This window comes from Nomascus leucogenys, chromosome 13, assembly GCF_006542625.1.
Source record: "Nomascus leucogenys isolate Asia chromosome 13, Asia_NLE_v1, whole genome shotgun sequence".
In the NCBI taxonomy this organism is placed as follows: Eukaryota; Metazoa; Chordata; class Mammalia; order Primates; family Hylobatidae; genus Nomascus; species Nomascus leucogenys.
The window spans coordinates 4,072,616-4,097,391 of NC_044393.1; positions in this window are offsets into that span (position 1 = coordinate 4,072,616).

The following is a 24,776-nucleotide window of genomic DNA, read 5'->3' on the forward strand; positions in this document are numbered from 1 at the left end:
ATAAATGATCTGATTTGCGATCTGTCCCTTTGCTCTTGGGACTGTAAATGCAGCTTTAGTAAGTGATGCAAAGGGCTGGGCTGTTCCCAGCCTCCCAAGTGAGCAGCTACCCAAGGCTGTAATTTCACTTTATTTCTGTCCCATTAAAAGGCAATTGAAAGTGAACCGAGGAGAATGCGCGGTGGCAGAGGGGCCACATTGGAACTGCAGGCTTGACAGACAGTATTGGCATCTTTGATGAAGATTCAACAAACGTTAGGAGAATCGCCAATATACACCCATTCTGATAAACTCAGGCCATCCTCGGGAGCAGAGGAGAATGTTTCCAAGTCAGTGAAAATCCGCAAGAAGAGGAGGAGGATGAAGGGCAGGGACTCTGCCTTCAGGGTGGATTTGCTGGGGCACCCGGCTTCTCCCTTTGTGACCTTGAGTAACTAATTAATACCTGACCGGGGCTCCGTTTTCTCATCTGTGACTTGAGGATAAAGACAGTGCCCATGTACCCTTTCGGGAGGAGCAAATTTGAAATGCACTTAAGATGCTTCACACAGTCACCGGAAATTGTTAATTGCATAGTAAACGTTAGCGATAAATAAGTCCATTCTTATTGATAAGAGTGCATGTCCTCTATCAGGCAGTGAGCACTTTCTTTTTGTTCAGTCTAGTTTTTGTGAAAACTGTGAGGCTGGTCAAGTCTAGCGGCCCTTTTTGGACCTTTTTTGCATGTTTTTTTGCACCTTTTTGCATTTCTCCCCCTTTCCTCAGATTCCAGGCCTATGACACACTGTTGTCCGGTCCCTAAGAAATGCAACCATCAATGAATTTGTTACTTGTAAGATATTTGTGGCTAAATGCAAGCATTTCATTTTAAAAAGGGAATCTGAGAAGAGCTGTGTGGTGGACCACGGGGCACCATCGAAGCTGAGTGGGGTGGCAACAGGGGCACTCACACATTCGTGCCATTGTAGATTGTAAGGCTGCTGACTGGGGAAGGAAGGAGAGCCCCCCTCTCGTTTTACGGGAGATGATGGGAGATGAGGTCCACAGAAGAAAGTGGATTGCTCAAGGTCAGTTAACAAATGAATGCGAGATGTGGGCACAGGACCAGTTTCACCTGAGAGCATCGCATGCCCTTCCCACGTCATCCCATTGCCTGGGTGACTCCTACTGTGAGGAAGTGAACAATATCTGTTAAGACTCTTCTGCTGAGCGCAGTGGCTCAGGCCTGTAATCCCAGCACTTTGGGAGGCTGAGATGGGCAGATCACGAGGTCAGGAGCTCAAGACCAGTCTGGCCAACGTGGTGAAACCCTGTCTCTACTAAAAATACAAAAATTAGCTGGGCATGGTGGCACGTGCCTGTAATCCCAGCTACTCAGGAGGCTGAGGCAGGAGAATTGCTTGAACCAGGACCTGGAAGGCGGAGGTTGCAGTGAGCTGAAATTGCACCACTGCACTCCAGCCTAGGCTACAGAGCAAGACTCCATCTCAAAAAAAAAAAAAGACTCTTCTGTTACAAGTGATAAAATCCCATGCAAACTGGCTACTGGCTTCTGTTTAAAAAGGAAGTTATTGGCTTGCATATCAGCAAAATTAGGGAGAGGAGCTCTGCCTTCAGAACCAGGCTTGCTCTGGTGGCGTTGCAGGGACGCTGCTCTGCCTCAGCTCCTTGTCACCATGTCACAACATAGAAGTGGACAGAGAGAGGCAGCCCCTACTCAATTCAAGCAAAACACTCAAAACACTCAGAGCTCAGTCCCGTTGCTCATGATTGGCTTCATTAACCCACATGCCCTACCCTGAATCAGTGGCTGCAAAGAGGGCAGTGTGGGCCTTTGATTAACAGGCCTGGGTCACCTTCTGACCATATGGAGGGTCCATGAGTCAAGGTCTATTCAGGGAAACAGAAGCCATCTAAGCCTTCCTTGCCTTCCAGCTTTTGGGTTGGTCAAGCTGGGGTGGGAGAGGCCTTTTGTTTCCAACCTCCCCACCCCATTGGCCTCTCTGCTCTTCCTTGGCTCGTGTCATAACCTCTAGAACTAAAGAAGAAATGAGAGGAAGTGACACTGCCAGAAAACAGATGCCAAGGCCATCCTGCTGAAGGTGGAGTCAAGTCAGGGGTGTGCTGGCTGGAGCGGGGAAGAAAGGGGGAGGGGCTGTGCCACGGGAGTGGTGAGGGAAACACACCAGTGCAGGAGACCCCCATCCCAGGCCAGGGGAGAGAGGAGCAAACACCCTGGCTTCCGCCCTCCTCCCTCCTTCCGTCAGTTCTCCACGTCTTCCCAGAGGCCTGTCCGGGCAGCACCCACCCACCCACACAGAGGGCTTGCCCAGGGCGGGAACTGCACGCAGAGGTCTGGTAGCCGTGGTATGACCCAAGCCTCTCCTTGCTCCTCCATGGCTCTGAGCTCCCCTCTCTAGGCATACTCAGGTCAGAACAGCAGTGAGAGCTAAACCTGCTTCTCTGTGGGAGCCCCCCATCCCGGATGGGCTGGCTGTAGCCCCGAGCTTTATTCCTCCCTTAATCCCCACAGCCAAGAGCAAGGCTGTCACCACAGGAAGCTGTCCCTGTCCCAGGAGAAGAGACAGACTCAGCGGTTCAGAGCAGGGCTCTGCAGCCTCATACCTGGGTTTGTCTCAGCTCTGTCACTTTCTCGTCAAGTGAACATGAGTAAGATATTAAGCAGCACTGGGCCTCAGCTTCCCCACAGGTAAAATGGGTAGCAGAATATCTGTGACGCTGCTGCAAGGCCCAATGAGATAACCCATATCAGCTCCTACCTTGGCACCCTAGCAAATAGGGTGCCCACAGCAAGAAAGGGCCATTTTCATCTGAACACACTTGGTCTAGGAGGAAGCATGCAGCCATCCAGGGAAGTCCTAAAAACCAGATGTGCCCTAATTTATTCAATCTCATCATAAAATCCCATTGAATCAGCCAACAAATATCAACTGAGGACCTACCTACTAGGTGCCACAGCCTGCCCCAGGCTACACACTAGGTTACATAAGTGACCACCAGGACAACAGAAATAACACTCCAGCCTCACAGCTCTTCACGACTGATCCCTTTTTATGAGTCAAAACAAGCCTGGGGGGATGGTTGAGGTACTGTGAAAATGCATTATTACTGCCCCAGGCATCCAATTACATATATAAGCTGCATGTTCTAATTAAATTTTCCTCATGTCATGTTGGCTTTGCCCGCTGCTATTAATTATTGAAGCCAGGTTCAGCTTAGGTGGATTTTCCTCTCCCGCCTCACCTCCCATTCACTTTTCTTCACTCCTGGCTGCCCTTCGGCTGGCTGCAAACTCCCTGAGGATGGGTCCCCTTTGAGCAAAGGCACCCACCGTGAGGCTCCCCTGTTGGACAGAGGAGGAGTCACTCATAGGAGGAGAAGCGAGCATCACCAGGCTGCTTTGTAACGAACACGTTAAGCACAATGATGGTAACGGAAGGTACTCCAAAACATCAGCACGCTTCCCTGCACCCTTCTCCCGAGAGGCTTGTTTGCTCGCTTCTCACCATCACCCACCCCCTGACCTAAAAAGGTGGTAGCTACTCCCTCAGAAGGTTAAAGACTGTGGTCAGATCCCGAGACGCAAGCATGCAGGTGGCTCTGGCAGAGAGAGGTTCCCGAGCCCCTGAAATCAGACATTAAAATGTGCTGTGGATGAAGGAAAGGTGGGGACCGGAGAAAGAACACGGAGCCAGGCCTGGAGCTTTTTCTGCTGGTGGCCATCCTGGGAGCTGCCCCAAAGCAGCAAGCCTAGCCCTTCACAAAGGCTCATCCTGGAGCAATGCATCCGCCATGCCCCAGACTCTGCCATGGCTCTCACCCACAACCAGCCCTCCTTTTGTGGTAAGCATCCAAGACGTGCATAAGCCCATATGTTCCTGAGCCCTGGACTGTGCTCGAGCTGTGCCAACAAGCATAGCTGGAATGAATTCCTAGTCACAACATTAGGAGAAAGACCTGCCACATTCTGTATTTTCTTTAAGCCAAAGTTCATCTGCAAATAACCGCCACTATCCAAGAGACAGCAAATTCAACTGCAGTCATTATTACTCCCCCGACCCCATGGTATCTTTAAGGGCCTGGACTCATACGTAGTGGACACCCCACAGAGATGGGGCCACGAGGGCGGGACATCAGCCCAAGTCTGCTGCTCTACATGCTGATCCCCTGAGCTCGAGCTGTCACTCAGCTCCAGGCAAAGGGCTCAGGGCGCCCCTAGCTGCAGTCCATTCTAGTACAGAGCGACCCACAGGACCCTCTCAGCTGCTCTCCAGACCATGGGAAATAGTGCCCAACTGCCCAACCACCCACAGCAGCTTCTCATCAGGCATGCTGCAGCCTAGCCCCATTCCTGTCCTCAGCGAGAGAGGACGCCCACTGCCATGGTGTCTGCCAGTTCTTACTTTTGCAAAAGACAAGTCACTAAAACCTCCATTTTCTAGACACAGAGGCTTAGACCTGCAAAATGAAAGCTTGGCTGCCATCCATATTGGGAGTGGAAGTAGGGAAACGCCGACCAAGAGGTAAAGTCTTCTTCAACATCCGACTGTACCCAAACACCTCATACGGGGGCATCTCACCTGCCGCATGCAGACGCTTTTGCTCTCCGCCCCCAGATGAATCTGAAACATGCTGGAGAACAAGAGTGGCTCCAACAGCTGATGTGCTCAGGGAGAATTTTAATCTTTTATTCATTCACCCGGGAAACATCTTCATGAGTGCCTGTGGCATGCTGGGCATTGTGCATGTACTGCGGACACAGCCATGGACAAGACAGACACAGTTCCCGACCGTGTGATGCTGTAACTATGGAAGCGCAGTGGAAGTGAATTCCAGGCTACGGCAGGTACAACTCAGCACAGTCTGGAGTCAGGGTGTAGTGATTAAAACACAGACTGGGGAACCAAGATGCTTGCATTTGAATCCCAGCTCTTCTACCTTGCATGTAACCTTGGGCAAGTTCATTTATCTCTTAGTGCCTCAGTTTCTCCATCTGCTAACTGTAGACCATATGTTATCTATGTCATACGGTTATTGTGAGGATTGAACAGGTTAATCTATGTAAAGGCAAGTATCTGGCACATAGCGAGGACTTTATTAATGTTTGCTTATACGGTTATTCAGGGAAGTCCCCACTGAAGAACTGAGACTGAGACCTGGAAAATAAGCAAGATTTGGCTAGGCAAGATCTGGGAAGGACATTCTTGGCAGAGGGAACAGCATGAGTGGAGGCTGGGTGTGGGGAGACGTGGCATTAGAGGAACTGGAAGAAGTTAGGGAGGCAGGGAGAAGGATGGGAGACAGATGGAGAAATTGGTTGGGATCATACCCCAAAAAGCCTTAGGCCATGTAATGAGCTTGAATATTGACCTCAAGAGCCATGGAGGTTTTAAGTAAAGGTTAAGTAGATGTCATTCCAGCTACTACATGGAGAATGGATTAATGAAGGTGATGGCAGGAAGACCAATTAGGAGATTGCTGAAACTGCAGATGCAAGAAATGGTGTTGGCATGGTCCAAGGAGGTGTTGGTAAAGATGGAGGGAAGTGGAAAAATTCAAGAGATAGTGAGAAAATAGAAGAGGCAGTGTTTGGTGAATGATCTGGTATGTGGGGCAAAGGAGAATGGAAATTTGAAAATGATGCCAAGCTGTCACACTTACTTGGAAGACTGGGTAGACAGTAACACCATTCACTGGACTTCACATAAGATAAAAAATAACTTGAAGGGGACATTATCTGTCCTGTTCCGGTCATTTGGCATCCAAAGGGAGAAATTGATCGGGTAGTTGGATATGGAGATTTTGAACTGGGAGGAGTGGTCATCACAGTGCCTGAGATGCCAAAATTCTACACAGACAAGGTCCTTTATAGAGTGTATTTGGAATCAGCTCTCACTGGACCAGCTCCAGCTAAGTGCCCTGTGAAGGGCACTATGATTTCAGAGATGAATAAACATTGCCCCTGCCGCGGGGGGTGACAATCTCATTGACCCTGCAGTCATTCTCAATCTGCCTTTATGGTACGGCATCTCTGTTCACCAAAAGCCCATGGTTCGAGCCCTGTGATTTTGCCTGTAGAATGCTAAAAGACTTTCTCTACTTCCTTATTGTGACAGACAGATTCCATTAAAGCATCCACAACCCTGAAGCTCTGTTTCTCCCCCACTGCCTCCCCCCAAGAAGTAAAAGAGGATGATTATTAAAAATTACAAGTGCCACCTTCCACACTCCATCTCCCAAACTTCATTTCACAATGGCTGCTGACATCAATAATGTCAGACAGGATAATCAAGTTTGCATAATGTAACAGTTCTCCAAGGGTCCCTCTGCACAAACACCCCTCCCAGCCTGGATATAGGGAAATAGACCTTAGATTAGGCAGAAAAGGCCCTTAGACTGTCAAACACAAGAGTCCTTCCTCCACATGCCATTTTACAGGAGTTAGCCTCCATCAGAAAAGCTGACTTCTGATTCCAGTTTGACCCTTTATTGGCAGGAGGACAGGGGCAAATCATTGAAACATCCTGTGCCTCAATTTTCTCTGCTTTAAAGTGGAAATATCTCTGTAGTATTCTAAAAGAATGTCGATGTTGAATGTCATATATGTACCACGTAATTGATGAAGTTTATTAAGAATAAAAATACGGTGATAGTTCAATAAGTTACTTTGTCAACTTATTAATATTTGTTAACATATATTGCCAATAATTTATTTGGAAAATAACTAATATTTAGTAAAATAGAACAACAGAATTACTGGCTTCTGCTATGTCTTAACATGAACTCTAGAAAAAATATTAAAAATTCAAAAATCAATGACACACTTGGGAAAATTGGGTTAAAATGAACAATAAATTAAAACAACTTCTTGTGGCCTCTTGGTAAATTTTACTTATAACATGTAATTATTTGCAATTTATTGCAGATAGATAGGGTGGGCTCTACGCCGTTTACATTCAGTTTAAGATATGAAACGCAAAAGGACACTTGATAGCAAGACAATACATGTGAGAAGATCTCCACAAACTTGCTGTGTTTTTCTGAGCCAGGCTTTGACATACTGGGTGTTTCTGCCTTGCATGCCTCCCTCCACCTGCCTCCTGACTGTCCTCGTAACTACTTCCTGTCCATCTTTCCATAATCTTCTTACATATTACTTCATCTGGAAACTGTGCCTGACCATGCATGCTGTATCTCCACTGCCTAACACAGTGCATGGCACAGGGGAGTGCTTATGTACATTCCCTAAATGGGTAAATGAAATGATTGAGGCAATCATAAAGCTTAACAGTTAGTGAATGGCTGAGGCTTAACATGCATGACCAGGGCCTCAGAATCCTACTCTAAGAGCAAGCAGGAAAGGTGAACCCTCAGGACCAAGACATTATAAAATTTCCTTTGGGAGGCCGAGGTGGGTGGATTACTTGAGGTCAGGAGTTCAAGACCACCCTGGCCAACATGATGAAACCCTGTCTCTACTAAAAATACAAAAATTAGCCGGGCGTTGTGGTGTGCACCTGTAGTCCCAGCTACTCAGGAGGCTGAGGTGGAGGATCACTTGAGCCCAGGAGGTGGAAGTTACAGTGAGCTGAAATCATGCCACTGCACTCCAGACTGGGTGACAGAGGGAGGCACTGTCAAAGTAATAATAATAATAATAATAATAATTCGTGCCATATCTTTTTCAGAGGGCTTGGAAGAGACTTAAAGAGAAAAATACTTGCAAAAACACTCTGTGGACTACAAAACACTGTCTGCCCCGTGATGAAATATCTCATTTCGCAGAGGATGTTTAAAACACCTTTGCAATTTGCACAAATGCACACCAGTGCCCCATGTGGCCCAGTCTTTGCATGGAATAACATTCAAAGACACACATTCCAACAGCTAAAAATGATTAGCAATAAATTACCATCTTTTCTTGCTTCTCTCCACAGACATTAATGGGAAACCTCTTCATAACCCAAAGCATCACTTCTCCAAATTTCCTTTCTTCCCCTATTACCTTATATCCTCCTGATGTCCCACCTGCCAAACCCCAAAATCAATCTCCTGATATCCAAAGTGATCCTCTCTTCCCCTCCTCCTCCCCCACCCACCCCTTTAGTATGTCAACTGCCTGGGCACTGCCACCACCTCTCCCAGCTTCCTCTTCATGCCACCCATAACCCAGATATTATAAAGAACAGAGAGCCTGGATGCTATTCCAGCCAGTATGAATCCCTCCATCGTCTTTCCAGTGGGCCCTGACTTTTCATCTCTGAATCTCAAGTCTTAGACAGAGGAAGAACTGGGGACAGCAAAGTCAAGGTCTTCTTAATGGTTTGAGGGTCCTGCGAGGAGGCACCTGCCAATGCCCAGCCATTCATCAGTCCTGTCTCTCTGGAATCTCTGCTTCTATTTTCACAGCATTTTGCAGTTTACGAAGATGTTTCCTTTCCATCATCTCTACCTTTCTTTTCCAAACTGGGGAGTGATTCCCCGTCTGCCCCAACGTTTGTTTTTATTTTTTCCAGATGAGGAAACTGAGGCTTAGGTAATCAAAGGGACCAAAGAAAAGTCACACATCAAGTAGGGAACAGAACGGAGCTGAAACAACACAACCTCTGACCGTGAGTGCACAGATCCCAGCTCTCCTTAATGCTCTGTGTACTAGCTATCAGGCATCACACTCTAGTGAATGGGTATGATTACAATCATCCTCACTTTACAGATGCATAAACTGAGGCTTGGAAAGGTAGAGTAACTTGACCAAAGTCTCACAACCCAAAACTGGTAAATTTGACACTTGATCCCAATCTGATTAACTCTTAAGATCCGTGTTCTTAACCACTATGACATCTGCCCCTTAGATGTTTGTCCCATTAAATATGATAACAAATGCTAATAGTTCCTCACTTCTTTTTTCTCTGCTTGGGGCATAGAGCTCACCCTTCAAATATTAATGAAGTCAAATAAGCATGTCTTTTGCGACCTTTCCTCAGCACCTCCTTCCACCGGTGCCCCAGGACAGCGGCCTCTCACCTCCGGGTGCACACTTTGCCCATTCCTACTTTGGAGGCTGCATCACCTGGATCCTCTCAGTGAAGGACTCTCTGCAGCAAGCTGTCAGGGAAGGAGCTTGAATCCACAAGTGAAAACTGTGGGCACCTCCACCAGCAATAACACCAGCTCAAGTTCAAGACCAGGACTTTTCCCAAAGGGCTGTCTTTTACTTTATTTTTATAACCTCAGATGAATTCTCTAGGTCTTTGGGGGCTTTTATTTGGTCAGGGAAGAAAACTAAGCAAGATTGATTTTTCCCTTAACCTCAGTACCAGAAAACTGTAATGAGCTTGGCCCTTGGGTCAGACAGACTTGGGTTCAAATTCCTGCTCTTTCCGTTGCACCCTGGGGAACCCAGGGCAGCTGTTTAACCCCTGAGGTTGAGGTTGGGTCTGTCTGCAGTGAAATGGAAATGAAGCGTATTGAAGACCCAGGTGAGCCTCCCTGTGTGCTGTACCCCTATCCACAGAAGCCAGCACACACAATACTCACCTGGGGAACAGGGGAGGGCTGAGTTACATCAAATCCTTTCTGTGCACCACGAGCCACATGCTCTCCCTCCCACTCCCACACCTTCGCTCAAGCCTAGACCCAGGGGCATTGTACATCTCGGGTCTCTGCCCTTCCGCCCCTTCCCTCTCTCCGGTTCCCATTGTGCTGTGATGGCTCTGAAGTGTCAAGAAAGTCTATTTTTTTCAATCAAAAAAGGATAATTCTTACATCTTAGGTCTGGGTGCTGCCTTGAATGGTTGCCTGGTACATACCCTTGACTTTAGATGGGGTCACTTTTAACTAAGCCAGACAAAGAGGGGCTTTTTCCCCACATTTGCTTAAAAAGGACACTCCTTTCTCTTTTTGTGGTATGGGAAGAAGCTAATTTTTAACACATCAGAAGAGATATTTAAAGGGCCAAGCAACATGCAGTCAAATGTGCCAATTGTACCTTTGAGCCATTTGGGCAGCTGCATCATGAGTGCGCCGTTTTTATAGGTGGCCGTCTGGGCCAAGGCCTCATAGGGGCTGTAAGGTCAACCTTTCTTGTTCTTGGTTTTGTAAATCGAACAAGGATAGCCTAGGCATGCAGATAAAGACCTAAAGTCATGATGAGCAAATTGGGACAGATTAGTTCACTTGATCTATAAGTGATAATTCTGGAAAAATCAGAGCATGATAATCAAACGCCCTCACCTGCTCGGCCTCCTGAATAGAGGACTGCCAGTCCCTCCAGCTGACAGCCTAGGCTTTGACATATTTTTTTTCTTATTATTTGAATACCTCAAGAAAGATAACCCAATAAAAAGAGGCAAATAATATTGGAGCTTCCAGCCAAGAGAGACAGAGGCATTGGTTGAGGCCCAACACCAGCTTTAAAACGAGCCAAGGGCCTGGGTGTTCCTGGTGAGCGATGAGACTTGGAGGGGACAGCGCTGAGCATGACAGAGGGGCAGTCCTGTCCCCGTAGTCAGAGCCTCCACCTGTGCAAAAGCAACCCTGCGGAGGAGGAGCCACCTCATGAAGGGGTGGGTTGCCCCTCCACAGCTGTGGGTGTTTCTCGTCAGGTGGAAAGAGACTTGGAAAAGAAAGAGACACAAGGCAAAGCATAGAGAAAGAAAAATGGGCCCGGGGGACCAGCGTTCAGCATACGGAGGACCCACGCTGGCACCAGCCTCTGAGTTCCCTTAGCATTTATTGATCATTATGGGGTGTTTCCCGGAGAGGGGGATGTGGCAGGACAATAGGATAATAGTGGAGAGAAGGTCAGCAGGCAAACACGTGAACAAATGTCTCTGCATCATAAACAAGGTAAAGAAAAAAGTGCTGTGCTTTTGATGTGCAGATACATAAACATCTCAATGCCTTACAGAGCAGTATTGCTGCCAGCATGTCCCACCTCCAGCCCTAAGGCGGTTTTCTCCTATCTCAGTAGATGGAACATACAATCGGGCTTTACACGGAGACATTCCATTGCCCAGGGACCAGCAGGAGACAGATGCCTTTCTCTTATCTCAACTGCAAAGAGGCCTTCCTTCCTCTTTTACTAATCCTCCTCAGCACAGACCCTTTACGGGTGTCGGGCTGGGGGACGGTCAGGTCTTTCCCTTCCCATGAGGCCATATTTCAGACTATCACATGGGGAGAAACCTTGGACAATACCTGGCTTTCCTAGGCAGAGGTCCCTGCGGCCTTCCGCAGTGTATTGTCTCTCTGGGTACTTGAGATTAGGGAGTGGTGATGACTCTTCACAAGCATGCTGCCTTCAAGCATCTGTTTAACAAAGCACATCCTGCACAGCCCTGAATCCATTTAACCCTGAGTTGACACAGCACATTTCTTAGGGAGCACAGGGTTGGGGATAAGGTTACAGATTAACGGCATCTCAAGGCAGAAGAATTTTTCTTAGTACAGAACAAAATGGAGTCTCACGTCTACTTCTTTCTACTCAGACACAGTAACAGTCTGATCTCTCTTTCTTTTCCCCACACCTCAGAGGCGCAGGTGGGATGGGTTCTGCATGCAGAGTGCCCCGAGGCTGACAGCAAGGCCTGGGCAGAGCTCACACGGAGGGGTCAGGGGTCAGGGGTCAGGTGAGCAGGGTCTTTGATAGGCTCTATCAAGGCCTCTCAGGGGCTGACCACCTGCTCTTCAGTCACGCCCTGACAGTCTGAGCCTCGTCGGCACCTTCCTGTCTCTCAATGGGTCTCAACTGGCAGCAATTTTGACTTCCAGGAAACATTTAGCCTTGTCAAGAGATGTTTCTGGTTATCATATCTGGGGAGGGAGTGCTACTGGCATCGAGTGGGTAGAGGCCAGGGTACCATGCAGAGCACAGCCCCATGACACAGAAGGATCCTGCACAAAATGTCAATGTCAGGCCTCTGAGCCCAAGCCAAGCCATCGCATCCCCTGTGACTTGCACGTATACATCCAGATGGCCTGAAGTAACCGAAGATCCGCAAAAGAAGTAAAAATAGCCTTAACTGATGACATTCCACCATGGTGATTTGTTCCTGCCCCACCCTAACTGATCAATGTACTTTGTAATCTCCCCCACCCTTCAGAAGGTACTTTGTAATCTCCCCCACCCTTAAGAAGGTTCTTTGTAATTCTCCCTGCCCTTGAGAATGTACTTTGAGAGATCCACCCCCTGCCCCCCAAAACATTGCTCCTAACTCCACCGCCTATCCCAAAACCTATAGGAACTAATGATAATCCACCACCCTTTGCTGACTCTTTTCGGACTCAGCCCGCCTGCACCCAGGTGAACTAAACAGCCACGTTGCTCACACAAAGACTGTTTGCTGGTCTCTTCACAGGGACGCGCGTGAAAGTCAACAGTGCTGAGGCTAAGAAACCCTGCCCTTGAGCCTGGGTGGACATTTCGGAAACGATCACGCCGGCTCTGCAAAGTGCGGAGACGCTGCCACTTTGGGAGACTGTGCTTGTGGAGTGAGCCCTTCCCTGGCTCCCTGTCAGGTACCTCACAAATCAGAGGACGGTGATGGGGAGGCTGGGAGGCTGCTGCCTGCTGTGTGTGGAAGAACAGCGAGATGAGACAGGAAGGAGGCCAGGCCCCCTTGCTCCCCCACGCAGGGCCCGAGACCACACAGGTGGCAGCAAGGACACAGCCAAGTGGAGGCAAAATTGCTCCTGTGCTTGGACGACATGTTCCCCTAGACACCGGGCCGTGGTGGTTGCATTATCTATTTCTGTGTGTCGTTTATCTGCCACGTAATGAAATTGGATGAATGTGACTTGGGGAGTGTGTGCAAGGCGGGGCAAGGGCGATGCATGTATAATCAAGGCGGACAGGGAGCTCTCCCAGACATGCAATTGTTTGATTAAACCAAATCACCACTGGAAGGAGCAGACAGAACTGATTGGCCTTGTTCCAGCACAAAAGGCCAGGGAGGTGAAGGTTGGACTATTCTGGCATGTAACAATCAAAAGCATTTCCTCCCAGGGTTAGCTGCCAGGTGTCAGCCCTGCCACTGGGGCCTATACCAGTTTAAAACAGAGCCTCAGGGCACAGGAGTTGCAAAAGCATTTGTGTAAGGAAAAGAGAAGTGCCTTGAAGGGCAGCTTCATCAATCCATTCAATGCTACAAGGCCTGAGCCCCACCCAGCCTGCAGCCTTGTGCAGGGGCCATTCGAGAGGGCAGCAAAGGAAGGGAACGTCTGCAAGGAGGGGGCCCCAGGCCAGGACCCGGCTAAAATCTAGGTATCTTACCTTAAAAATTCACAAGCATTTTTATTGCTGTCTGTAAAGTAACTGCATTTGTCTTAATAGTTTTCAAAGGCTGACATTGCTGACTGTGGAGGAAACTGGTGCTCCAGGGCAACATACCAGCCTTCTCCCTGGGCTTGACTCACCCTCTGCCTCTCAGCCCTGCACCCCTGAGGCCTGCACCCCAAACCAGAGAAGTTCTGCCCTAAGGTTAAAACGAGGGGCACACACAACCAACTGGCCTTGTCCCAGCAAGAGAAAACTAAGGTGCACTCCTCCAGCCTTAAATGATATTAACGTAATTAACACGGATCAGCCACTTAATAAATGCAATGAACACTTTATATGGTTTTATCACATTTGATACTCTTGAGATTAGGGTAAGTGCTATTATAATGCCCATTTTACAGATGGGGAAACTGAGGCTCAGGGAAGTTAAATGGCTTAACCAGAGTCACATTGCTGAGGCACTAATTGAACCCAGACAGTCTCCAGTCCAGAGCCCACCCCAGCATAAGACCTGGCAGGCTCAGGCACTCTGCAGAGAAGGAAAAGAACGTGCATGAATCTCGTTCACTTGTTCATCCAGCAGACGCTCAGCATTGCCGTCCCTGTGGACAGGAGGTGCTGGGTGCTGGGAAAATGGAGACAGAAAGACAACATCTGTGCCTGCAAGACATGTGCCCTCTGTGGAGCTGAAGGGAAGATTTCTGTGGTAAATGCCACAGAAGAGAAGGGAAGGGTGAAACCCATGGGTTGGAGACACCAGCAAGCTCTGGGCAAAAGGGAGCCTAAAGGGGGAAGACAAGAGTGACAAGAGCCAGGAGCAGGAAGAATGTTTCAGAGCAGTGGTTCTCTGAGTGTGGCCCCTGGACTGGCAGCATCCACCTTACCTGGGAGCTTGTTAGAAATGCACGTTGTGAGCAGAGACTCCAGGGGAGAGCATTGTAGCAAGGCTCCTAGGTGACGGTGATGGCTTCCCAAGCTTCAGAACTGCTGTTTTAAGCACAAAGAAAAAAAACGTACAGAGAAGATGGAGTCTGGCATATCTGAAAATCAGGGAGAGCTTCTGGGGCAGACCCTGCTGGCTGCCTGCCTCCCTTCTTCTTGATTTTTAGAAATCTATGTTTGAGCAACAATGTGCTTAGGAAAGGTGGATGAATCTCGCTTGGCCTAATCCATGCATCTCCTTTTGGTGAATAAAGAGGGGAAAAAAAAAAAAAAAAAACAGAAAAGAAGTCAGCTAGGGGCTTCCAGGGAAAATTTTGCTGATCTGTAATGGTTTGAAAAGCATCCCTCAAAAGATATATCCACATCCTAATCCCCAGAATCTGTGACTGTAAGCTTACTTGGAAAGAAGGGCCTGGTCTTTGCAGATGTAATTAAGGATCTTGAGATGAGATCATTCTGGATTAGAGTGGGCCCTAAATCAATGACATGTGCCCTTACAAGAGACAGGAGAGAAGAAGATGCATGCACAGAAGGCTACATGAGGGCAGAGACAGAGATGGGAGTGATGCAGCTACACAGGGAGGAAGGCCAGGAGATGCCACCGAAAACCAAAAGAGGCAAGGAAGGATCCTCCCCTAAAGCCCCCAGAAATAGCACGGCCCTACCAACACCTGGAGAGAATATGATTCTAGTGTTTGGAGCCACTGAACGTGTGGTGTTTGTTACAGCAGCCACAGGAGGCTAAGACACCACCTACATGGGTGGATTCCCTGATGCTCTTATTTCCTTTCTGCTACACGCCACCATCTCCAAGACATACAGTTATCTGTTGGTTTGGTTGGGTTTTTTTTCCTGTGTTCCTGCTGGACTGGGAGCACTAAAAGGGCATCATCTGTCATGATATCCAGCACGTAGTAGATGCTCCGTAAACAGTTGTTAAACGCATGCATTAATGGAAGAAGGTGGCATAACAAAGATCCATCTTCTGACTTCAAGTAATATTTCCTCCTCTACACATTAACAAAATGACAAGGCAAATGAAAATCTAATCAGTCATATTATGATACTAAGGTGCCTGGTGCTTGTTACATCAGACCACATCCATGTAAAGTGCATGCCATCTCTCCGAAGCCCAGCTGTTGAAGCAAAGTGAGGCATATCAGAGTAAAATTGGCTCATTGGGCCTAAGGCAGAGTTTCTCAGCCTGGGCGCTATTTATACTTCAAGGATAAGTCTTTGTTTAAAGGGGGGTGGCCTGTCCTGTGCATCTTAGAACATTCAGCAGCATCCCTGGTCTCCACCACTAGATGCTGGTAGCACACCCTCTCCGTGTCCCTGCCCAGCTGTGATGACCAAAATGTCTCTAGACATTGCCAAATATCCCCATCATGCAAAATCACCCCAAAGTAAGATCCGCAGACCCAAGGGATCCACAAGTAGACTAGTTGAGTCAGCCTTCCCTGAAACTGGGGAAAGCACACCGCCATGCCACACTGATGGAAATCCACCAGAAGCAATCCGAATCAGGTCAGAGTGAAAGGTGCAAAGGAGGTGAGTCACTTTAGCTCATGGACAAGTAAGAGAAGATGTGAGAGTGGGGGCTGGACCACAGGTTACCAGGGAGAAAGAGAAATCGTCTGCCGGGGCTGGTGCCCCACCACGGCAGGTCAGGTGAACAGCAGGACCCAGGTGAGAAGGGACAGCCCTGTCATTTTCACTAACTGGCAGGCAGTCCCGAAGTATAACCTAGGAATCAGTGTTGCAAGTCAAAGGAGTCAACAAGGGACACACATAGTGTTCCCACCAAGCACAAGGGCCTATGTTCCAACTTCTCGATGGGGTGCCATGCCCACCTCAGCCTGGGAAGAGTTGGGAACCAAGGGGTTCAACCGAAGGGCACTGGCTTCCCACCAAGGCAAGGGAACAGAGGATTTGGAGGGATGCGCACAGAGCCAAAGTGTCCAAGAGGACGATGATGCCATCCAGCGCTTATTGGACACCTGCCCCGTGCCAAGCACTGGGTTACTTAACTCAAAGTATCTAAAGAATAACAATTGTCAGTGTCCAGCCTCCATCTCCAATTTTTAAAAGGAAGATGAACAGACAGAATTGGTGGAAATATAATAGAAGCCTTTGAAATACCTCTCTAATCCTTAATGGAGAAACCAGATAGAAATTCATAAAGACCATAAATGAAGTGTGGTTAATATAACAAATACCCATGCCCCACCACACAGCTTTCAAAGATATCATGTGTTTCTGTATTTACAACAGACCTTTTTTGGTTAATGCGTAAAATACTACGAGACCTTTGAAGCTCCATTTCTCTGTTACCATTTTGTCTCCGCTCCCTCCCTCCACAGGGGAACCCCTGATTCTTGAAGGTGATGAATACCCTTCTCTTCTGTGCTTTTGATGATGTATGTGTATATATTATCCACACTTAGGCACAAAAAATAATATATAACATTGTTTCCTGTTATTTTTACACAAATTGTATCATGATGAACATGTTCTTTTTCACTTTCTTCTCACTGTCTCCTCCCCCATACTAATTTTTTGAGAATTTTCTAGGTTGATATCAGTAGACCTAATTTAATCATTTTATCTGTGGCAGAGTAATCCATTGCATAAATTACCTAATCCAATCCCCTACTGAGGAACATTTAAGTCATTTCTGATTTGTTAACCAGTACAAACAACACTGCAATGAAAATTCTGACACATACCACTTCTTGTGCATGCATAAGAGAGTTTCTGTAGGGCAGGGCCCCCAGCCCCATGCCATGAACCAGTACAGGTTAGGAACTGGTTAGGAACTGGGCTGTACAGCAGGAGATGAGCGGCCAACAAGTGAGCGAAGCTTAACCTGTATTTACAGCTGCTCCCCATCATTTGCATGACCTCCTGAGCTCTGTCTTTTGTCTGATCAGCAACAACACTAGATTCTCATAGGAGCACGATCCCTACTGTGAACTGCACATGCAAGGGATCTAGGTTATGTGCTCCTTACGAGAATCTAAAGCCTGATGATCTGTCACTGTCTCCCATCACCCCCAGATGGGGCCAGCTAGTTGCAGGAAAACAAGCTCAGGGCTCCCACTGATTCTACATTATGGTAAGTTGTATAATTATTTCATTGTATATTACAATATACATAAGACATATAATAATAGAAATAAAGTGCACAATAAATGTAATGTGCTAATAATAATAGAAATAAAGTGCACAGTACATGTAAGGTGCTTGAATCATCCTGAAACCATCCCCCACCCAACCCAGTCCGTGGAAAAATTGGCTTCCACATAACCCGTCTCTGGTGCCAAAAACGTTGGGGACCATTACTCTAGGGCCCAGATAGAGGAGTAGAGTTGTGGGAGCACAGGGTACAAGTGTTTTGACTTAACTAGATATTAACAAAAGACTTTCCAAAGTGGCTGAAACCATTTATATTCCCAACAGTGGGATAGAAGTTACTGCTTGCCAGTCTTATTTTCTCAAATCTTCAAGGAACCGATTATTTCCATACTATGGAAACAATTCCAGTACATTGAGAAAGACAAAAAGTCACTGAATGGTTTCTCCACAGTCAGCATAACCTGAATGCCAGGGCCTGACACAGACTCCCCACAGAAAAGGTAATTAGAGAAAGTTCATGCAAAAAGCTTGAGAAAGTGTTGGCAAATAACACACCATGTTGATGAGGAACTGATTCGCAGAATCCGGGAGCTATATGGTTTAGGAAACTTTTTTTTTTTTTTTTTTGAGATGGAGTCTCGCTCTGTCACCCAGGCTGGAGTGCAGCAGCGCAATCTCGGCTCACTGCAAGCTCCGCCTCCCGGGTTCACGCCATTCTCCTGCCTCAGCCTCTCTGAGTAGCTGGGACTACAGGTGCCCGACACCACACCCAGCTAATTTTTTGTGTTTTTAGTAGAGACGGGGTTTCACCATGGTCTCGATCTCCTGACCTCGTGATCCGCCCTCCTCAGCCTCCCAAAGTGCTGGGATTACAAGCGTGAGCCACCGCGCCCGGCCGGAAACTTTTAAAAATACTCTCAAAATGTTAACAGGACAAAGGAAAAAGAAGTATTTGATCATTTTTTATAAGTCATAAAGACATTTGATAAGATTTAACATCCATTTCTGATACTTGAAATTATCAATAACTCCTCCTTAAAAGATTTTGTTCATTTGGTTGGTTTTTGGTTTTTTTTTTTTTTTTTTTTGGAGACAGGTTCTCACTCAGTTGCTCAGACTGAAGTGCTGTGGCGCCATGGCATCTCAGCTCACTGCAACCTCCACCTCTAGGGCTCAAGTGATCTTCCCACCTCAGCCTCCTGAGCAGCTGTGACTACGGGTGTGTGCCACCATGCCTGGCTCATTGTTTTTTTTTGTTGTTTGGGGTTTTTGTTTGTTTGTTTTTTGTAGAAACAGGGTTTTGGCATGTTACCCAGGCTGGTCTCAAACTCCTGGGCTCAAGCAATCCACCCGCCTTGTCTTCCCAAGGTGCTGGGATTGCAGGTGTGAGCACCATAGAATTTTTTTAATGCGCATTCCAATCCAAAAATTACCATCAAATTTACTTGTAAAAATACTATCAGCATCCTATGAGAGTCACAAGAGTACCCTTTATCGCTAGTATTGCATAACTTTTTCTAGAAGTGCTGACAAAGCAATCAGACAAGAATATAAAAACAGTCATGAACATTGGAAAGGGCAAAACAATCAGAATTTGTAGATAATAAGGTTGTATTCCAGGAAAACCCAAAATAATAGAAAAACTATTAAAACAATAAAAATACAGTAATATGATCAGCTATAAACAATATACAACAATCAATGACTATCTCACATGTAAATTATAACAAGTTAGAAAACACACACTTTAGAAGATCATTTCCCCTAAAATACCTAAAAATAAATTTAACAATACATTTTCAGGAGATGTGAAAAGCCAAAAATAAGTCTCAGTGAAGATCTTCTTAAAAGATTTCAATACATGGAAATTCAAGTCTTTTTTATTGGATAAGAAGACTCAATGCAATAAAGACATATTTTTTTCCTGAATTAGTCTATACATTCAGTATGATCTCAATGTGGGATATATTTTACCTTGGACAAAAAGAGTGATTCTAAAGTTTGTCTAGAAGAATAAACATCTTACAACCACCAGAAAAACTCTGAAAAAGAGTGGCATTGAGAAACTCGTCTTGCTAGGTATTAAAAATGTATAAGATGATGACAGTTCAGTAAAGCAGTGTGGTTTGAAAAAGGAATCAAAAGATAGCTCAAAGAGACGAACTAACATTATAGGAAGAGATCCAAGTATGTAGCTATTTTAGAACATAATACAGTGGTCATTTCTAATAAGGGAGAATATGGAAATGGAACAGCTGCATCACCATTTGGGAAACATAAAACTGGAAGCCAGCCCATTTCTTACTGCAAAGTAAATTCCTAAAAGAACCAAGGTTTACATGAAAAGAAAAAAATGCTGAAAGCAAATATGGGAGAATATTTATATAATCATAAGTTGGGGTTGCTTGGCCATTCTAAACATATGAGCATCAGAAAACACAAAATAAGACATAAATTTAACAACATACACATTTACAACATCTCTGAATGGCTTTAAACTTGATAAGCAAAACTAAAGACAACAACAATTCCATAATTCTTATCACAAAAGCTAATATTTGCAATATAGAAAGAGCTCTAACAAATCAATAAGAAAAGTTAATATATGAAGAGGAACATTGACAGAGGATAGGAGCAGATGTTTCATCAAAGAATAAGTGCAGAAGGCTAATGGGCACGTTCAAGCTCATTATCAATCAAATAAAAATTAAATATCATTTTTTACCTATAGGATTGAACAAGAATTAAAATGGAGTTGGAAACCAGTCATAGCAAGCATTTAGGAAAATGGGCATTTTCATGCAGTCTTGGAGGGAAAGTAAAGTGAGCATCATTTCTGGAAGGTAGTTTGACATTATTGTATAAAAATGTGAAATGTTCATGCCTTTGAACCCAGCAATCCAATTTGGGGAATTTATTCTAAGGAGATCATTTCAGAAATGGGAAAAACGCGTGCCTGAGAAAACTTTCTATGCCAACCAGTGCGTGACTAAGAAAAATGTGGTATGTGCTTGAGTAAGTGCTGTGCAGAAATTAAACATGATGGTGAAATACATTTATTAACTGGCAATATTACCTTTGACATTTTCATTAAGCAAAAATGGCAGGTGGCAGCATATAATGTGATGTCAATTACATAAAATTATACACATGTAGCTTTATTTGTATGTATATATGTCAAAGGATTTTTCCCTCTAGCTCTTTCCTAAAACCATCATAGCCCCCAAGGTTTGCATCATTCATTCTGTCTCACTGTTGAGAAGACTGTCTCAAAATAGACACCACCTGCAGCTCTTTTAGCACGTGGCAGTCATTATCAGCATCTGAAAGTACCTGTGTGTTTCTTCATTTTCTCAATGACTTCTGTGCGGCCTCTCCCATGAGAAGTGACACCATGGGGGTCAGGGCTGGCTGGTCCACCTCCAGAGCCTAGCACGGACCTGGCCCAAAGTCCCTGCTTGGTAAATACCTGCTGGATGAATGCATGCTGCTGTGAGACCAGTGTTTTTCAGAGCACACTCTCTAGAAGAAATGCCAACCTGTGTTATGGACTAAGGTGTCCTATGGGCAAGTAGGTTTTGGAAACATGGCATTGGATCAAGCCAATCCAAGGGTTTATTTGGTGCGGAACTTTTCAGAGCCTTTAATACCCAAATGCACATTGTGACTGTTCAAGAGTTTCCCAGCTCTCTTGACTGCAGAAGTCCCTCTATCTTCAGCCCCATGGAGCGTCTTGTGTCATGGGACAGTGTGGGATGGACTATGTTCAGAAGAATATTCAGCAACGTATTAAGTTGGGGGCCGAGATTAGAGCTGATCTCCAATTTGTCATTGTACTGTCTGTGTTGTTTGAAGTGTTGACACTGAGTGAGCACATACCATTTCATAAATATAACAATTTTTCAAGATAAAAGAATAAACATTAAAAATGCACTTATTGTCTGAATCTCAAAATCAAGTTTATTTTCCAAAACCATGAATTCCATTGAAGTTGTTTTGAAAGAAGAAAGGCTGGTTTGAACCAAACAGAAACACAGAAAGTAGCAGAACCAGGTCTTCTGTATTCAAATTCTACTTTCACCATACACTTATTGGGCATCTTTGGAGAAATCACGCGAGATCATAGCCTGTAAAATGAACCCCCTCGTAAGTTGTGAGGATTCAGACTAAAAATCTAATAAGCCCCAATACATACTAGCTTTTTCCATATTAGCATTGATAAGCCTAAATTAAGTTGTGCCATCTAAATATGTTTGCATTCCACTTATATCAGTCTGCTCAAGTCATGCTCTCCTATACCCAAACTCTCCAGAGCCTAGAGCTGCCTTCATTTGCTGAGAAGTCAACAGAAAAAGGTTTCAGGTGGGTCCCATGTTTACTCCTGTTCAGTATCAGGAAGTTCTGTGCTGGACTCACCTTCAGCCTGTGGCTGTGCCCGTAGCTGTCTGCCTGCCAATAAGGGCTGTGCTGAAACAGGTCAACCACCAGAACCCAGTCCCGGAAGAGCCTCTGCTAGGACGAATGCTGAGAAGCCAGTTCTCACAGCTGGGTGTTCCTTTTGTTTATGGAGTGGTTATTGCAGTAACATCTGGATTCCTTAACCAACACCAGGGAAAGGCAAAGATTATGTTTAGCTGCCTGGTGTATTTCAAGGGATGTAGCTTTATTCTGCATGATCAGGAAGTAATTAGCAGCTTAAACTTGATGCCTTCACTCAGCATTGATTCCATGCCTCTCTTTCAGCAAGGAAAGCAGTGGAATTCGTAATTAGTAAATTCCCACTGTCTACCCCAAATCCTTAGGGTAGGCGCAAACGAAGACCTTTCTGTCCTTCCTTTGAGTAATTTACAATTTGAGCTGCCTTTTTCATGGGGCCCCATGATGACTGGGAAAGGTGAAATGGAAAAATTACCCAGCAGCCTGGTTATTCAGCAACCTTTGCCAAAACCCAGTCATGGCCACTGTCCACCAAGCAGCGATGGGATGTATCTGGGGGAGTGGGGAGAATCAACCAGGAAGAGAGACTGAGCTTCAAGCGTAGCATGGAATGGAAGGATTCAGGCTCGAGTTTGGATTAATCTGTCTGGATCCTATTTCCACTGCGTGACCTCCATTTCCATCTAGAATTTGTGCTCTCCTCATCTTCAAAGTGGGGAAAGTGACAGTACTGACCTTACCATGCTATTTGGGACGTCAATAAGATAGCACACACAAGGGGCTTTGCACCAAGCTGGGCACAGAGTGTCACACTTACCTAGTGGCTTTCCTTCTGAGGAGCGTGGCACACAGCATTTCCACTGAACAGATAAGCACAGGCTCAGCAAGTGGGCAGTTGGAGGGTCGAGAGGGAAGCCCTGCAGCCTTCCGGGAGAGGTCCCTGTGTCAGCTCTGGGTCTGAGTGGGCACACCTCTACCTTGTGATTATTAACTGAATGTTTGCACACACCTTTCTCTTCATATGTAATGGTCCATGGTTTTATACATTTAAAAAATATTTTTAAAAACAAAGCTCAGGGAGCTGAAGTGACTTGCCCAAGGTCACACAGAGAACTGGAAGGAAACGTGCATTTGGAACCCGTGTCTCAAAGTGTCACCACTTCTCGTGGCAGCCCCAGGCACAGCCTCTTCCTGGGTTGGAATTCTCCATTCCCACACGTCACTTTCCTTCCACATGTGCACACACGCACACAACACCCGCGTGCACATGTACACGCAAACACACACGTGTGCACACACACGCATGCATGCATACACAAATGCCAGCATACAGTAAGGGTTTAATAATGGCAGCACCGATTTCATTGCTGACATAATGACCCAAGGACAGTCTTAACAGAACGATGGCCTCATCTGTGTGATGGGGACAAACCTGGCAAGCACCTTCAGGACTCCGTGGAGATTAAATGACAGAGGGCACTCGCAACACTTAGAATAGGGCCTGGTATCTAACACAGGCACAATTAATGGTTGTTATTATCATTGTTATTGTTAATATTAGCCTTCTTTTGACTTATTTTCAAACCAAAATATGTCAAATTCTCCCCATCTCACCCTTTGGAATCTGCATGTTGTCTCTCAGCAGAGAAGAAATCTTGCCAAGCAACGGTTTCGTTTCTGGTCTGTAGAACACCCAGCCCTAAGCTGGGCTTTGCACCTCTTCAGCAAAGCCTTCTCTGCCTAAGTCGGGACTCCGTGCCCCCACTCACACAAAAGCTGCTACCAACCAGCGAGACCGCCTCCAGGTAACACAGCTCCTGAGAACCTCCAGATCCCCAAAGTGGATTCTTCCAGCTTTCTCCAAATAGCAAGGTTTTTAACATTTTTTAAAGCTGAAACTCATTAGTTTAAAACCCCAAAGTGTGATTGTACACATTTATTTCCCTGGAACTATTTTTGAGATCAGGAAAAAATACAATTTTCCTTCCTGAGGAAAATCAAATTACATGTGCACTGACTTTCTCCAAGTAACACAACCTCAGCCCTATAATTAATATCACCACCTTCCACAGCCTCATAATTAAACATGAGATGCACGGGACTGGGAGGAAGTCACGGGAAGGCAGGAGGTAAATCACCGGGCTGGTCTCTGCCACCCATTTCTTAGGAACCCATAGGAAGGGGGGAGTTGGCATGGGGACGAAGGGCGGCCCTGAAGGGGGCTGGAGGTCACCTGCACCCAAGTGATCCTTGATTTCCCTTGGTGGCCCATTGTCCCAGGGCTGTCTGCAGCATGAGGCCAGCAGTGCCCATGAATGGCTGTGGAGTCTTTGCGCACTGCTGGACATGTACACTGCCGGGCCAACGAAGATGCAGACGCTCCAGCCCATGGGCCAACCTAACATGAAAGGAGATGGAGGGTTTGTCCTGAGCCTATGTCTGCTGTTCTCATTGAACATGAGTTTCGAGAAACACCTATGCAGGGATGATCTGAAGGAAGCTGTACAGTTTATTCTGTTGGTGTTCTCCCTGCTTCTTGTCGTCTCCTCTCGCCACGGACCTCAGGCTGTGTGGCTCTTCCCTCTCCCCCCTCCTCCCAGAAATGCCCACCCAGCATCCCTCCTCCCGGCAGTGCCCATCCAGCGTCCCTCCTCCCGGTAGTACATACCCTCCTCCCAGCAGCACCCAATCAGCATCCCTCCTACCCCCTCCAGCTGTGCAGTTCTCCTCCCTCCCCGCCCTTCCTAGTGTCCTTCCTGCCTCCTCTGTTCCCCACTCTCCTGCAGGAGGTGGGAGCCATAGGGCTTGTCAGGCAAATGGGCTGCCAGGCTGATAACAGCTAGTGTGTCTCCATTTTCTCCTTTTTGGCAAACCTCATAGGCCACATATTCCAGGTAACGAGACCAGAAGGTGGAGAAGGTTCTTTAGGTGGAGTGGGGAGAGCAGAGGTCCATGCCCA